This window comes from Homarus americanus, unplaced genomic scaffold, assembly GCF_018991925.1.
Source record: "Homarus americanus isolate GMGI-L3 unplaced genomic scaffold, GMGI_Hamer_2.0 scaffold18665, whole genome shotgun sequence".
Taxonomy (NCBI): Eukaryota; Metazoa; Arthropoda; class Malacostraca; order Decapoda; family Nephropidae; genus Homarus; species Homarus americanus.
This window is the reverse complement of record NW_024730590.1, coordinates 5,447-19,586: the sequence shown is the minus strand read 5'-3', so window position 1 is coordinate 19,586 and position 14,140 is coordinate 5,447. Positions and strand designations below refer to the sequence as shown.

The window sequence follows — 14,140 nt, the reverse complement described above, 5'->3', positions numbered from 1 at the left end:
TATGTGTGACACTGTTCATCACAAGTGTTCAAGAGTGTAACAGAAAATTTTCTAGAAATTCTCTATCTCATTTTCTCAAAGTCTTCACCATGTTAATGAGAGTCCTACATACATACAGTTCTGTATAATGCAATATAGCTAAATTATTACTACAAAGATATATCTGTAGCACATTGTTATAGAATAAATTCACTCTTGAAATTGAAACCCGATCTACTGGCTACATGAAGTATAGTGTGCTTAATTAGCGTTATATCCAGGGTAGGATTTGAAGCCGAGAACCACAGCCCCAAGTGGTATCTGGCCACCAGACAAAAGAAATCTGTGGTGCCTCCCCTCAAAAAAACAATAAGAGTATCAAGTTGTGGAAGTTCAGGAAATCAAGCACAAAGTACATGTACAGTAGTGATGGAGAGCACAAGAGGCCCAGAAAACAGTTAGTAACAAACCCTTGAAGGTAAGGCTTAGAGTTTGAAGGATTAAGAACTTGTAATTGGAGTAAAATTGATGTACTGTATATAGAGTGCAATAATAGAGGGAGAGCCTTAGCCCTATAGCAGGCATATGAAAGACTAACATAAGTCACTTTAATTACAGAGGACAGAGAGGTTGAGGGTAGGTGGTTGACAACGCACTGAGGATCATGTAAACGATAAAGTTAAGACAAACGAGATGATGATCTTAATGCTGTCAATATTTACTGACTTGGACAAAGAAAACTCATGGTGGATGTACAAGGCGCTGGTTCACAAACATATAGAGTAAGTATACTCAGTGTGTCATCCTCACAAGAAAGACGTCCCCACAATAAAAAATAATCTAAAGGTAAGCAACAAAATTGGTTGTTACCTAGACTAAAGAAATTGAGTTATGAAGACCATCTTAGATAATTGGGCATTTTATCATGAATGTGATTAGTTATAATACTTTATTCTTACCAATACTTGGGTTCCTGTTTATTGCACATCCTAAAATACATAGGTAGTAGGCAGCAACCAAACTGGGAGGTACTACAGCCTGGGGAGATATTGGAAGCAAAATGTGTTGTCTAATGGTAGACCCTGCTGCCAAATGGCATCACAAACATTGTACCAAGACCCAGGTTGCTGATCTGACTTTCTGCCTCATTTACACAATTGCAGGGTCAAAATTGTTTCTCTTTCTTTAACAACACAAAATTTATATTATTTCTCACTCTTGATCTGTTTAATTTTTTGTATTTCTAATTATCCCCCCCTCCCCCTGCATCGATGTGGGTTGGTAACTTGTGCCCAGGTGACCTAATCCCCATTAAAAAAAAGTTTCACACTTGGAGCACTCAAAACTAACCCCTTGGTCACTTAAGACACTCAAAACTAACCCCTTGGTCACTTAAGACACTCAAAACTAACCCCTTGGTCACTTAAGACACTCAAAACTAACCCCTTGGTCACTTAAGACACTCAAAACTAACCCCTTGGTCACTTAAGACACTCAAAACTAACCCCTTGGTCACTTAAGACACTCAAAACTAACCCTTGGTCACTTAAGACACTCAAAACTAACCCCTTGGTCACCTAAGACACTCAAGACTAACACCTATGTGCCATTGGGGTATTACCAGAGGTATATATATATATATATATATATATATATATATATATATATATATATATATATATATATATATATATATATATATATATATATATATATATATATATATATATATATATATATATATATATATATATATATATATATATATATATATATATATATATATATATATATATATATATATGCTGATAACCACAAGGAAAGAAGAAAACACAAAGTTCCCAAGCGCTTTCGTGTAATTCACATCTTCAGGGGTGAGTACAGACTAGGACTTCTTTCCTTGTGGTTATCAGCATATACCTAGATCACGCACCTACAGTGATTTACTTGCATATATATATATATATATATATATATATATATATATATATATATATATATATATATATATATATATATATATATTTATATATATATATATATATATATATATATATATATATATATATATATATATATATATATTTATATATATATATATTTATATATATATATATATATATATATATATATATATATTATATATATATTATATATATATATATATATTTTACAGAATTTAATTTCATCTCAATTAGTGATTATGAAAGAAAATGCGAATTAAGAAATGTAATTTAAATAGAAGATGAAGCATAATTAAAAATGTACGAATATGAATCAAAATAAAGGTGCTCTTTAAGGAAGTAATTACAGTACAGGTATATGAAAAAATATATGTATTTTGTCTATTGTTCTATGTTATTTGTTCAGTTTTGTTTAATATCGCACAATTGAAAATAAAATAGTCTTACATTCTTTACAACCATTTTCTATGATGGCACAGAGTATGATGTTGTAAATGTACCGTCCATAGATGGCGGGACAGTCGGACGTCACGAAGAAAATAATGGGTTTTAAAGAGAGTTTATTGTCCCTTCTCCCTAACCCTCAGACCTCAGTGAAGGGACGCCGGGGTGGAGGTTGTCCCACCAGCCAACTGCACTAATATCACTTAAGAAGTTACGAAAACACTTGTATCAGCCTCTACATACAACAATAAGGTAAATTGTCACCATCAACAAGTTTAATTCTATTATAACCAGAGACAGAATTTTAGTGATATTATTTGGTATCGGTTTAACCCCAGCCGTCACTAAGAGGTGTGTTGCTTCAGCTGCTCTTGTTACTTGTGCCTATTCATTTATTTAATTTTTTTTATCAATTGGATTTACTCTGTACATGTATATAGATTACTTGCTTTTAAACCTACGTTGTATTTTTGCCCACTAACAGGTTTGTATACTGTATAATAGGATTTTTAACCATTTTATGGACATAAATTGTTTTCCAGTATAAACAACGGTAATAATGAGCAGATGGCTAGCACTTGGAGTTTTTTATTATGTTAATTTTTTCCACAGGTGTTCTTTGAGCTATAGTAAGTAATAAAAAACGGTATTTTTTTCTTTTTAACAATAATTATTGGTAAACTCTAGTAATACACCGGTCTTTCTCTCGCTGTTTTTGTTATATATTTCGTAATATTTAGGCAATTTTAAGACATTTTTCTAATATGATATTTCCGCCGGTTTTGTGGAAATTATTCATACCTTTGAAATGATTTTTTTATGGAAGTCAGTTTTTGCAAATTCACTGTGTTGACAACACATAGGATTGTTAATGTTAGATTAGGTTGTGATTGGTAAGGTTAGGTATATATATATATATATATATATATATATATATATATATATATATATATATATATATATATATATATATATATATATATATATATATATATATATATATATATATATATATATATATATTACTGGATTATTACTTGTTCAAATGGCTTTTAGAAAATTTTAATTACTTTTGCAAGTCATTTGAATAAGTAATAGTGCAGATATCAAATTTTGGTCAACAGGTCCTTAATCAGCATGCTCAGGAGTACCTATACTGAGATTTTGAACAAAATCTATTTTTTGGCCGAAAATGACAAAAATTGTAAGTACAGTATTATGCCTTACAGGATTTTTGGACAAAAAATAGATTTTGCTGAAAATCTCAGTATATGTACTCCTGAGCATGCTGATTGCAAACCTATGATCCTCGTTTCGATTGGGGCGTAATTAGTGGCCTTAATGAGGCTTGGAGTATATTAAGGACATTTTCAATACTTATGACTCTTTCAATGCTAATTACTAGCCAACTATGAGTTTCCCAGTTGAGATTTTGGTGTTTATGTGTTCTTCTGGAAGTATTTAATTGGTTAAAACCCTCAAATTCCAATTCCGAGAGAAAAGTCTATTTTGGTCAAAAAATTACTAAGGTATAAGCAGGGCTGTGGAGTCGAAGACAAAACCTTCGACTCCGACTCCTCAAATTTTTATGCTTCCGACTCCGACTCCTTGGCCTATTTGTAATAACTATTTCTACCATCCTAATTGTAATTTGTATGTTGTAACCTGCATAGGTAAAAAGTAAAACACCGTGGCTATACTGCTACAGCTTTATTAATGATCTGGACGATATTTAAGAACTACAAAAAGATGATGGGCTTGACTTTCAAAGTTTCAATCAAAAGAAAAATAAATTTATTAAGAATTCAAGATATTAACTAGAAAACACCATTTACATGTATATCTAAAAGTTCGATCTCAGCATATGAATTTTGTTTAAGCTCATAATCTGATGTGGATCTAAATGATGATCCTACAATTCCTTTTAAAGTAAAGTTATATATTTATGTACATTAAAGAAATGAATACCTTATTAAGGAAAATGGATAAACCTTACATGATTAAGTTATTAAATTGAATTTGCCTTAATCTCACCAAAAACAGGTTGTAGCTAATTGTTTTGTAGCTGAGAGCCTCTGTGCAGTTTTCAACGAAACAAAATTTGATATAATTCAAAATTTCAAATGGGAAAGAAGAGACTATCGTCCAAAATTATAGTGCTATCCTGTGCCTGCCACAATAAATTCATAATAATGCTTATAAAATGGAAATAAATTCTTTTAATAATTTAAGAAAATTAGTGGGATCAGTGGAATCACTGCAATGAATATGCCTGAGTTCATATATTTGTTCTTAGGAACAGAATAGCTTCAGTCGGAGTCGGAGTCTGGACAATTTTACCGACTCCGACTCCACAAGCCGAAATTTCCTCCGGCTCCTCGACTCCGACTCCGACTCCACAGCCCTGATAGGTACTCCTGAATGTGCTGCTTAAGGATCTGTTAACCAAAATTTGATATCTTGATTATAACTTGTTCAAATGGCTTTTAGAAAATGTTCAAATGATTTTTAGAATATTTTAATTACTTTTGCAATGCTAATTACTCGCCACTTATGGGTTTTCGAGGTCATTTCTTGGTGCTTGTGTATTATTCTGGATGTACTTAAATAGTTAGGCACATTAAATTTTAGTTCAGAGAGAAAACGTATTTTTGGCCAAAAATCCTTTAAGGCTATAGACTTACAATTTTTCGTCATTTCGGCCAAAAAATGGATTTTGTTCAAAATTTCAGTATAGGTACTCCTGAATGTGCTGCTTAAGGATCTGTTAACCAAAATTTGATATCTTGATTATAACTTGTTCAAATGGCTTTTAGAAAATGTTCAAATGATTTTTAGAATATTTTAATTACTTTTGCAATGCTAATTACTCGCCACTTATGGGTTTTCGAGGTCATTTCTTGGTGCTTGTGTATTATTCTGGATGTACTTAAATAGTTAGGCACATTAAATTTTAGTTCAGAGAGAAAACGTATTTTTGGCCAAAAATCCTTTAAGGCTTTAGACTTACAATTTTTGTCATTTCGGCCAAAAAATGGATTTTGTTCAAAATTTCAGTATAGGTACTCCTGAATGTGCTGCTTAAGGATCTGTTAACCAAAATTTGATATCTTGATTATAACTTGTTCAAATGGCTTTTAGAAAATGTTCAAATGATTTTTAGAATATTTTAATTACTTTTGCAATGCTAATTACTCGCCACTTATGGGTTTTCGAGGTCATTTCTTGGTGCTTGTGTATTATTCTGGATGTACTTAAATAGTTAGGCACATTAAATTTTAGTTCAGAGAGAAAACGTATTTTTGGCCAAAAATCCTTTAAGGCTATAGACTTACAATTTTTCGTCATTTCGGCCAAAAAATGGATTTTGTTCAAAATTTCAGTATAGGTACTCCTGAATGTGCTGCTTAAGGATCTGTTAACCAAAATTTGATATCTTGATTATAACTTGTTCAAATGGCTTTTAGAAAATGTTCAAATGATTTTTAGAATATTTTAATTACTTTTGCAATGCTAATTACTCGCCACTTATGGGTTTTCGAGGTCATTTCTTGGTGCTTGTGTATTATTCTGGATGTACTTAAATAGTTAGGCACATTAAATTTTAGTTCAGAGAGAAAACGTATTTTTGGCCAAAAATCCTTTAAGGCTATAGACTTACAATTTTCGTCATTTCGGCCAAAAAATGGATTTTGTTCAAAATTTCAGTATAGGTACTCCTGAATGTGCTGCTTAAGGATCTGTTAACCAAAATTTGATATCTTGATTATAACTTGTTCAAATGGCTTTTAGAAAATGTTCAAATGATTTTTAGAATATTTTAATTCCTTTTGCAATGCTAATTACTCGCCACTTATGGGTTTTCGAGGTCATTTCTTGGTGCTTGTGTATTATTCTGGATGTACTTAAATAGTTAGGCACATAAAATTTTAGTTCAGAGAGAAAACGTATTTTTGGCCAAAAATCCTTTAAGGCTATAGACTTACAATTTTCGTCATTTCGGCCAAAAAATGGATTTTGTTCAAAATTTCAGTAAAGGTACTCCTGAATGTGCTGCTTAAGGATCTGTTAACCAAAATTTGATATCTTGATTATTACTTGTTCAAATGGCTTTTAGAAAATGTTCAAATGATTTTTAGAATATTTTAATTACTTGCCACTTATGGGTTTTCGAGGTCATTTCTTGGTGCTTGTGTATTATTCTGGATGTACTTAAATAGTTAGGCACATTAAATTTTAGTTCAGAGAGAAAACGTATTTTTGGCCAAAAATCCTTTAAGGCTTTAGACTTACAATTTTTGTCATTTCGGCCAAAAAATGGATTTTGTTCAAAATTTCAGTCATGAGGCTGTTGAAGAATCACTTACCTGTATTTAATAATGCCATGTCCTTACAGAACCACATAACATCACATCATCTTACTGTTTACTGGAGGAGCCACCAAGAACAGCTCAGACGGCTAACAATGCTGTTGACTGAAGTCCTCTATAAACTTCACAGAGTGACGGTAATAATTTTATGGTTTTGAGAAAGTATTTTGTGTGTGTGGTTACCTATCTGTGTACAAGTGTGTATGGTAGCTGTGTACATCTACTTCTGTATAGAAGTGTATGGTAGTTTGTATGTGCAGTTCTGTATGGTAACTGTGTACTGGTGTGAACAGTTCTGTTTACAAGTGTATGGGAGTTGTGTATGAACAGTTCTGTATACAAGTGTATGGTAGTTGTGTATGAACAGTTCTGTTTACAAGTGTATGGTAGTTGTGTATGAACAGTTCTGTTTACAAGTGTATGGTAGTTGTGTATGAACAGTTCTGTATACAAGTGTATGGTAGTTGTGTATGAACAGTTCTGTTTACAAGTGTATGGTAGTTGTGTATGAACAGTTCTGTACACAAGTGTATGGTAGTTGTGTATGAACAGTTCTGTTTACAAGTGTATGGTAGTTGTGTATGAACAGTTCTGTTTACAAGTGTATGGTAGTTGTGTATGAACAGTTCTGTACACAAGTGTATGGTAGTTGTGTATGAACAGTTCTGTACACAAGTGTATGGTAGTTGTATGTTCAAGTGACATTATTAAAGTACCTCTTCCAATCTGTGTTCCTCCTCGTCCCACCTCTATGCTCCTCCTCCACCCTGTACCACTCTCCTACCTCAGTGCTCCAGCTCCTCCTCCGCCTACCTCTGTGCCCCTCCTCCGCCTACCTCTGTGCCCCTCCTCCTCCACCTACCCTGTGCCCCTCCTCCTCCACCTACCTCTGCCCCTAGGCCCCTCCTCCTCCTCCTCCCTACCTCTGCCTTCTTGCCCCTCCTCCTCCCGCCTACCTCTGTGCCCCTCCTCCTCCGCCTACCTCTGTGCCCTCCTCCTCCTACCTAGCCTCCTCCTCCGCCTACCCTGTGCCCCTCCTCCTCCGCCTCCTCTGTGCCTCCTCCTCCGCCTACCTCTGTGCCCCTCCTCCTCCGCCTACCTCTGTGCCTCCTCCTCCGCTACCTCTGTGCCCCTCCTCCTCTCCTCATCCTCCTCACTCCCGCCTCCTTGCCCCTCCTCCTCCCGCTACCTCTGTGCCCCTCCTCCTCCGCCTACCTCTGTGCTCCTCCTCCTCCTCCGCCTACCTCTGTGCTCCTCCTCCTCCCCTACCTCTGTGCTCCTCCTCCTCCGCCTACCTCTATGCTCCTCCTCCCTCCGCCTACCTCTGTGCTCCTCCTCCTCCTACCTTGTGCTCCTCCTCCTCCGCCCACCTCCTCCCTCCCACGCCTACCTCCTGTATCCTCCTCCTCCGCCTACCTCTGTGCCTCCTCCTCCGCCTACCTCCTGTACCTCCTCACTCCGCCACCTCTGTGCGCCTCCTCCTCCGCCTACCTCTGTGCGCTCCTCCTCCACTCCGCCTACCTCCGCCTCCTCCTCCGTACCTCTGTGCCTCCTCCTCCGCCTACCTCTGTGCTCCTCCTCCTCCGCCTACCTCTGTGCTCCTCCTCCTCCGCCTACCTCTGTGCTCCTCCTCTCCTGCCTACCTCTGTGCTCCTCCTCCTCCCCTACCTCTGTGCTCCTCCTCCTCCGTACCTCTGTACCTCCTCCCTCCTACCTCTGTGCTCCTCCTCCTACCTCTGTGCTCCTCCTCCCCCCCTCCTCCTCCTCCTCCCCCCTCCCTCCCCTCCTCCTCCCGCCCTGTGCCTCCCCTCCTCCGCCTCCCCTCTCCTCCTCCTCCCTCCCCCTGTGCTCCTCCTCCTCACCTCCCCCCCTCCTCCTCCGCCTCCCCTGTGCTCCTCCTCCTCCGCCTCCTGTCTCCTCCTGTGCTCCTCCTCCTCCGCCTCCCCTCTGTGCCTCCTCCGCCCCCCCCTGTGCTCCTCCTCCTCCGCCTCCCCTGTGCTCCTCCTCCTCCTCCGCCCCCCTGTGCCCTCCTCCTCCGCCTCCCCCCTGTGCTCCTCCTCCCCATGCTCCTCCTCCCCCTGTGCTCCTCCCTCCTGTGCTCCTCCCTCCCCCCTCCCTCCTCCTCCGCCTCCCGCCTCCCCTGTGCTCCTCCTCCTCCTCCCCTCCGCCCCTGTCCGCCTCCTCCTCCTCCCGCCTCCGCCCCTGTGCTCCTCCTCCTCCGCCTCCGCCCCCTGTCTCCTCCTCCTCCCCTCCGCCCCTGTGCTCCTCCTCCTCCGCCCCCCCCTGTGTCCTCTCCTCCTCCTCCGCCCCCTGTGCTCCTCCTCCTCCACGCCCCCTGTGCTCCTCCCCTCCCCTCCGCCCTGTGCTCTCCTGCCCGCCTCCCAGGCTCCTCCCCCTGTGCTCCTCCTCCTCCCCCTGTGCTCCTCCTCCTCCGCCTCCCTGTGCTCCTCCTCCCCCCCTGTCCGCTCCTCCTCCTCCTCCTCCCCTCCTCCTCCTCCCCCCTGTGCTCCCTCCTCCCCTCCTCTCCTCCTCCTCCCCTCTCCTCCTTCCTCCTCCTCCTCCTCCCCCCTCCTCCTCCTCCCCTCCCCTCTCCTCCCCTCCTCCTCCCCTCCTCCTCCTCCTCCTCCTCCCCTCCTCCTCCCCCCCTCCTCCCTCCTCCTCCCCCCTCTCCTCCTCCTCCTCCCCCCGTCCTCCTCCTCCTCCCCCTCCCCCCTGTCTCCTCCTCCTCCTCCCCTCCTCCCTCCCCCTCCTCCTCCTCCTCCTCCTCCCCTGACTCCTCCCTCCTCCTCCTCCTCCCCCCCTCCTCCTCCTCCTCCTCTCTCCCCCCTTCTCCTCCTCCTCCTCCTCCTCCCCCTCTCCTCCTCCTCCCCTCCCTCCTCCCCCCTCCTCCTCCTCCTCCCCTCCTCCCCTCCTCCCCCCTCTCCTCCTCCTCCTCCTCCTCCTCCTCCTCCTCCCCCCCCTCTCCTCCTCCTCCTCCTCCCCCCTCCTCCTCCCCTCCTCCCTCCTCCTCCTCCTCTCCTCCTCCTCCTCCTCCCTCTCCTCCTCCTCCTCCTCCCTCCTCCCTCCTCCCCCCCCCTCCTCCTCCTCCCCCCCTCCTCCTCCTCCTCCTCTCCTCCTCCTCCCCTCTCCCTCCTCCTCCTCCTCCTCCTCCTCCTCCCTCCTCCTCCTCCTCCTCCTCCCCTGTGCCCTCCTCCTCCCCCTGTGCTCCTCCTCCTGTGCTCCTCCTCCTCCTGTGCTCCTCCTCCTCCTCCTGCTCCTCCTCCTCCTCCTCCTCCCCCTGTGCTCCTCCTCCTCCTGTTCTTCCTCCTCCTCCTCCTCCTCCTCCCTCCTGCTCCTCCTCCTCCTCCTCCTCCCCCTGTGCTCCTCCTCCTCCTCCCTTCTTCCCTCCTGTGCTCCTCCTCCTCCTCCCCTGTGCTCCCTCCTCCTCCTCCTCTCCCCCCTGCTCCTCCCTCCTCCTCCTCCTCCCCCCTGTGCTCCTCCTCCTCCCCCTGTGCTCCTCCTCCTCCCCCTGTCCTCCCCTCCTCCTCCATGTGCTCCTCCTCCCCTCCTCCCTCCCCTTGTGCTCCTCCTCCTCCTCCTCCCCCTGTGCTCCTCCCTCCTCCTCCTCCTCCCCTGTGCTCCTCCTCCTCCTCCTCCTCCTCCCCTGTATCCTCCCCCCCTCCTCCCCCTGTGCTCCTCCCTCCTCTGTGCTCTCCTCCCCCCCTCCTCCTCCTCCTCCCCCTCCTCCTCCCCCCCTCCTCCTCCCCCCTGCTCCTCTCCTACCTGCTCCCCTCCTCCCCCTGTGCTCCTCCTCCCTCCTCCCCCCTGTGCTCCTCCTCCTCCTCCCTCCCCCCTGTGCTCCTCCTCCTCCTCCTCCCCCCTGTCTCCCTCCTGTCCTCCTCCTCCTCTATCTCTGTGCTCCTCCTCCTCCACCCTGGTCCATCCCTCCTACCTCTGTGTCTCCTCCTCCTCCTATACCTCCACCCTTGCCCCTCCTCCCCTGTACCCTCCTCCACCTGTGTCCCTCCTCCTCCTACCTCTGTGCTCCTCCCCTCTCTCCTCCTCCACCCTGTGCCCCTCCTCCTCCTACCTCTGTGCTCCTCCTCCCTCTCCTCCTCCACCCTGTGCCCCTCCTCCCCCTGTACTCCTCCTCCTCCTACCTCTGTGCTCCTCCCCTGTGCTCCTCCTCCACCCTGTGTCCTTCCTCCCTTCTACCTCTGTGCTCCTCCCCCTCACTCCTCCTCCACCTGTGCCCCTCCTACCTCTGTGCTCCTCCTCCTCCTTCCACCCTAGACTCCCCCCCCCTCCTCCTCCTCCACCCTGTGCCCCTCCTCCACCTACCTCTCTGCTCCTCCCCGTGTACTCCTACTCAACCCTGTGCCCCTGCCCCTCATACCTCTGTGCCCCTCTCTCTGTACTCCTCCTCCACCCTATGCCCCTCCTACCTCTCTTCTTCCTCCCCTTGTGCTCCTCCACACCCTGTGCTCCTCCTCCCCCTGTACTCCTCCACCCCTTGTGCTCCTCCACCCCTAATTACTTGCCAACTATGGGTTTCCCAGGTGAGATTTTGGTGTTTTTGTGTTCTTCTTGAAGTAATTAATTGGTTAAGCTCCTCAAATTCCAATTCCGAGAAAAAAGTCTATTTTGGTCAAAAAATTACTAAGGTGTAAGACTTATGTTTTTGGCCAAAAAATTGATTTTGCTGAAAATCTCAGTATATGTACTCCTGAGCATGCTGATGGCAAATCTATGATCCTCGTTTCGATTGAGGGGTAATTAGTGGACTTAATGAAGCTTGGAGTATTTCAAGAAACTATCTCAAGCAATATATTTACGATTTTTTCACTATTATTTCATAGAGAGCAGCAGGGGAGCATCTGCCTCTACTCACAGTACACTACAAATCATGGGAAACAGCAGTTTTAATGGTAAAGGAGTAAAGGTGTCAATATATATAGTGAGTGATGAAATTGGCAGTGGAATATTGGATAGATTGGTCAGATGGAATAGACAAATTGAGAGAATGGGATGTGTAAGACTGATAAGTGTGTGGTAGGAGGGAGGAGATGGAAGGGTGGGGTGGAGGCTGCACTAGAAGTGTGAAGGAAGGAACATCCAGCAAGCAGTGATGTGTGTGTATATGAAGGAGTGGATAATATGGCTGTGATTTGGGGGAAAAGACATGTATCTGGTGAGCAATGTTGACTTGTGAGGTAACACTTGCTGTGGGTGATGAAGTATTATACCAGGGCACATCTAGTCCACCAGGTAGTGTGACTATTGAATGAGTGTGTATGAAGAAAGTGATTTTAATTCTTGTCACTGCAATATACCAAATAAACATTACTATTTTTGGCTAATAAAATACTGTATTCATTTTACAGGTAGAAATAGAAAACATCACTACAGAGAGGATGAGAACCATAACTTGGTTTCCAGATGACACAGCACAATCAAGAAAAATGATCAAGACTACAGAAAAAGATGAATCTGCCCTAAATAAGTGTATCTACCCAACACGACTGGATTTGTTTTCCCCAAAGACATTAGCCCACTTACTGACCCACATTGGGGCCTGATGGGGTGAAAATAAGAAGCGATAATTATGTTGTGTTGTCAAAGTAAGAGAAACAATTAAATCCCTGCAATTTTATGTAAATGAGCCAGAAAGTCGGGTTCGGCAACCCGGGACTTTGGCTCAATATTTGTGATGCCATATGGCAAGAATGTATACCATTAGACAACACATTGTGCTTTCAATATCTTTCCAGGAAGTAGTACTGTACTTCGCTGTTTGGTTGCTGCATTAAATATGTCTACCTACATAAATATTAAATTTTTTTTAAGTGTATTGAAAGTTTATCTACTGACTACAGTAGACATAGTGTAAGAGTGAGGGAAGAACAAGCTATATTGTGTTTGGCTAAGGAAGGACTTCCAGTGATGTACAGGAACAAAGACTTGTTGACCTATTAGTGAGTGAGGGAATGACTTGCTGACCAATTAATGAGGCAGAGGTGTAGTGCTATAGGAATGCATGGGAATGGTATTTCTTTACTTTTTTCGGTAGGCGAAACGCATTCCCTCACTATTTCAAATAAATGTAAACTTACAAATCTCTAACGTCATGAAATTATAATTCCCACCCGTAGACGAAATACGAGAGAATTATTAACTGTTGCATTTCTTTTAGCTTTAACTGAGGTAATAATAGCGGCATTGCCTCATTATTTATATACAAAAAACTCGCCAAAAAAGTCACTCCCAGCCTTCCTCCCAAGTCTTACTGGTCCTTCCCTCACTCTAATGTGTAGGAGTTAGGGAAGGCCTCACTCTAATGTGTAGGAGTGAGGGAAGGACTCACTCTAATGTGTAGGAGTGAGGGAAGGACTCTGTGATGTGTAGGAGTGAGGAAGGACTCCGTGATGTGTAGGAGTGAGAGAAGGACTCTGTGATGTGTAGGAGTGAGAGAAGGACTCTGTGATGTGTAGGAGTGAGAGAAGGACTCTGTGATGTGTAGGGGTGAGAGAAGGACTCTGTGATGTGTAAGAGTGAGAGAAGGACTGATGTGTAGGAGTGAGAGAAGGACTCTGTGATGTGTAGGAGTGAGAGAAGGACTCTGTGATGTGTAGGGGTGAGAGAAGGACTCTGTGATGTGTAGGGGTGAGAGAAGGACTGATGTGTAGGAGTGAGAGAAGGACTCTGTGATGTGTAGGAGTGAGAGAAGGACTCTGTGATATGTAGGAGTGAGAGAAGGACTCTGTGATGTGTATGAGTGAGGTAACGACTCGGTGATTTGTAACAATGAGTGAAGAACTTGTGTGTTGTATAAGAGAGAGATATTCACTGAAATGTAGGACAGAAGGAAGGCCTTGTATATGAGTGACCATATAATATACAAGTAGACTTGTGTGTTATTAAAGTTAAGATTTTGTAATACTGTTATAATCATGTGTGTGGAATTTATGAAGAATGGTTTAGTTCACCTTAAATTAGTCATAGTTGTGCCTAATACAGGTATTTAAATTAATTTTTTGTTTACGTTAACCATTGTAAAGTGAAAGGTGTCAGTCCCATCACTCAGGTAGACTGCATTGCTCTAGTGGTCTATTCCATCATTGTGGCACAGTAGTAATGGTGACGTCACTGCTGTGTACCTGCAATGGGGTAGACTGCTTGTGTTGACTAGTTCAAAAATGTCAAAACATTGTTGAACTTAGGTTATTTTGTACATTGTCATCATTTGCATAACAAAATATTAATTCTTCCTGGCACTGTCCTATATAAGATGAGAGTTTAAGATTTTACTGTATTTTTCAGTAATTCTTACATCTTCACAACTTGCTTGTAACCAATGATGTTTCCTCTAGACAAACTTTTGTAATTATAATTTTATTTTGTATT

General features: G+C 43.0%; 1 long non-coding RNA gene across 1 annotated transcript; it reads left to right on the top strand.

Moving 5' to 3' along the window:
* The first annotated feature begins 2,195 nt into the window (after nucleotides 1-2,195).
* Nucleotides 2,196-12,333, top strand: LOC121867054. The gene is made up of 3 exons (XR_006089085.1): nucleotides 2,196-2,639; nucleotides 6,784-6,894; nucleotides 12,121-12,333. It is a non-coding gene; the product is annotated as an uncharacterized LOC121867054 (long non-coding RNA).
* The last annotated feature ends 1,807 nt before the right edge of the window (nucleotides 12,334-14,140 follow it).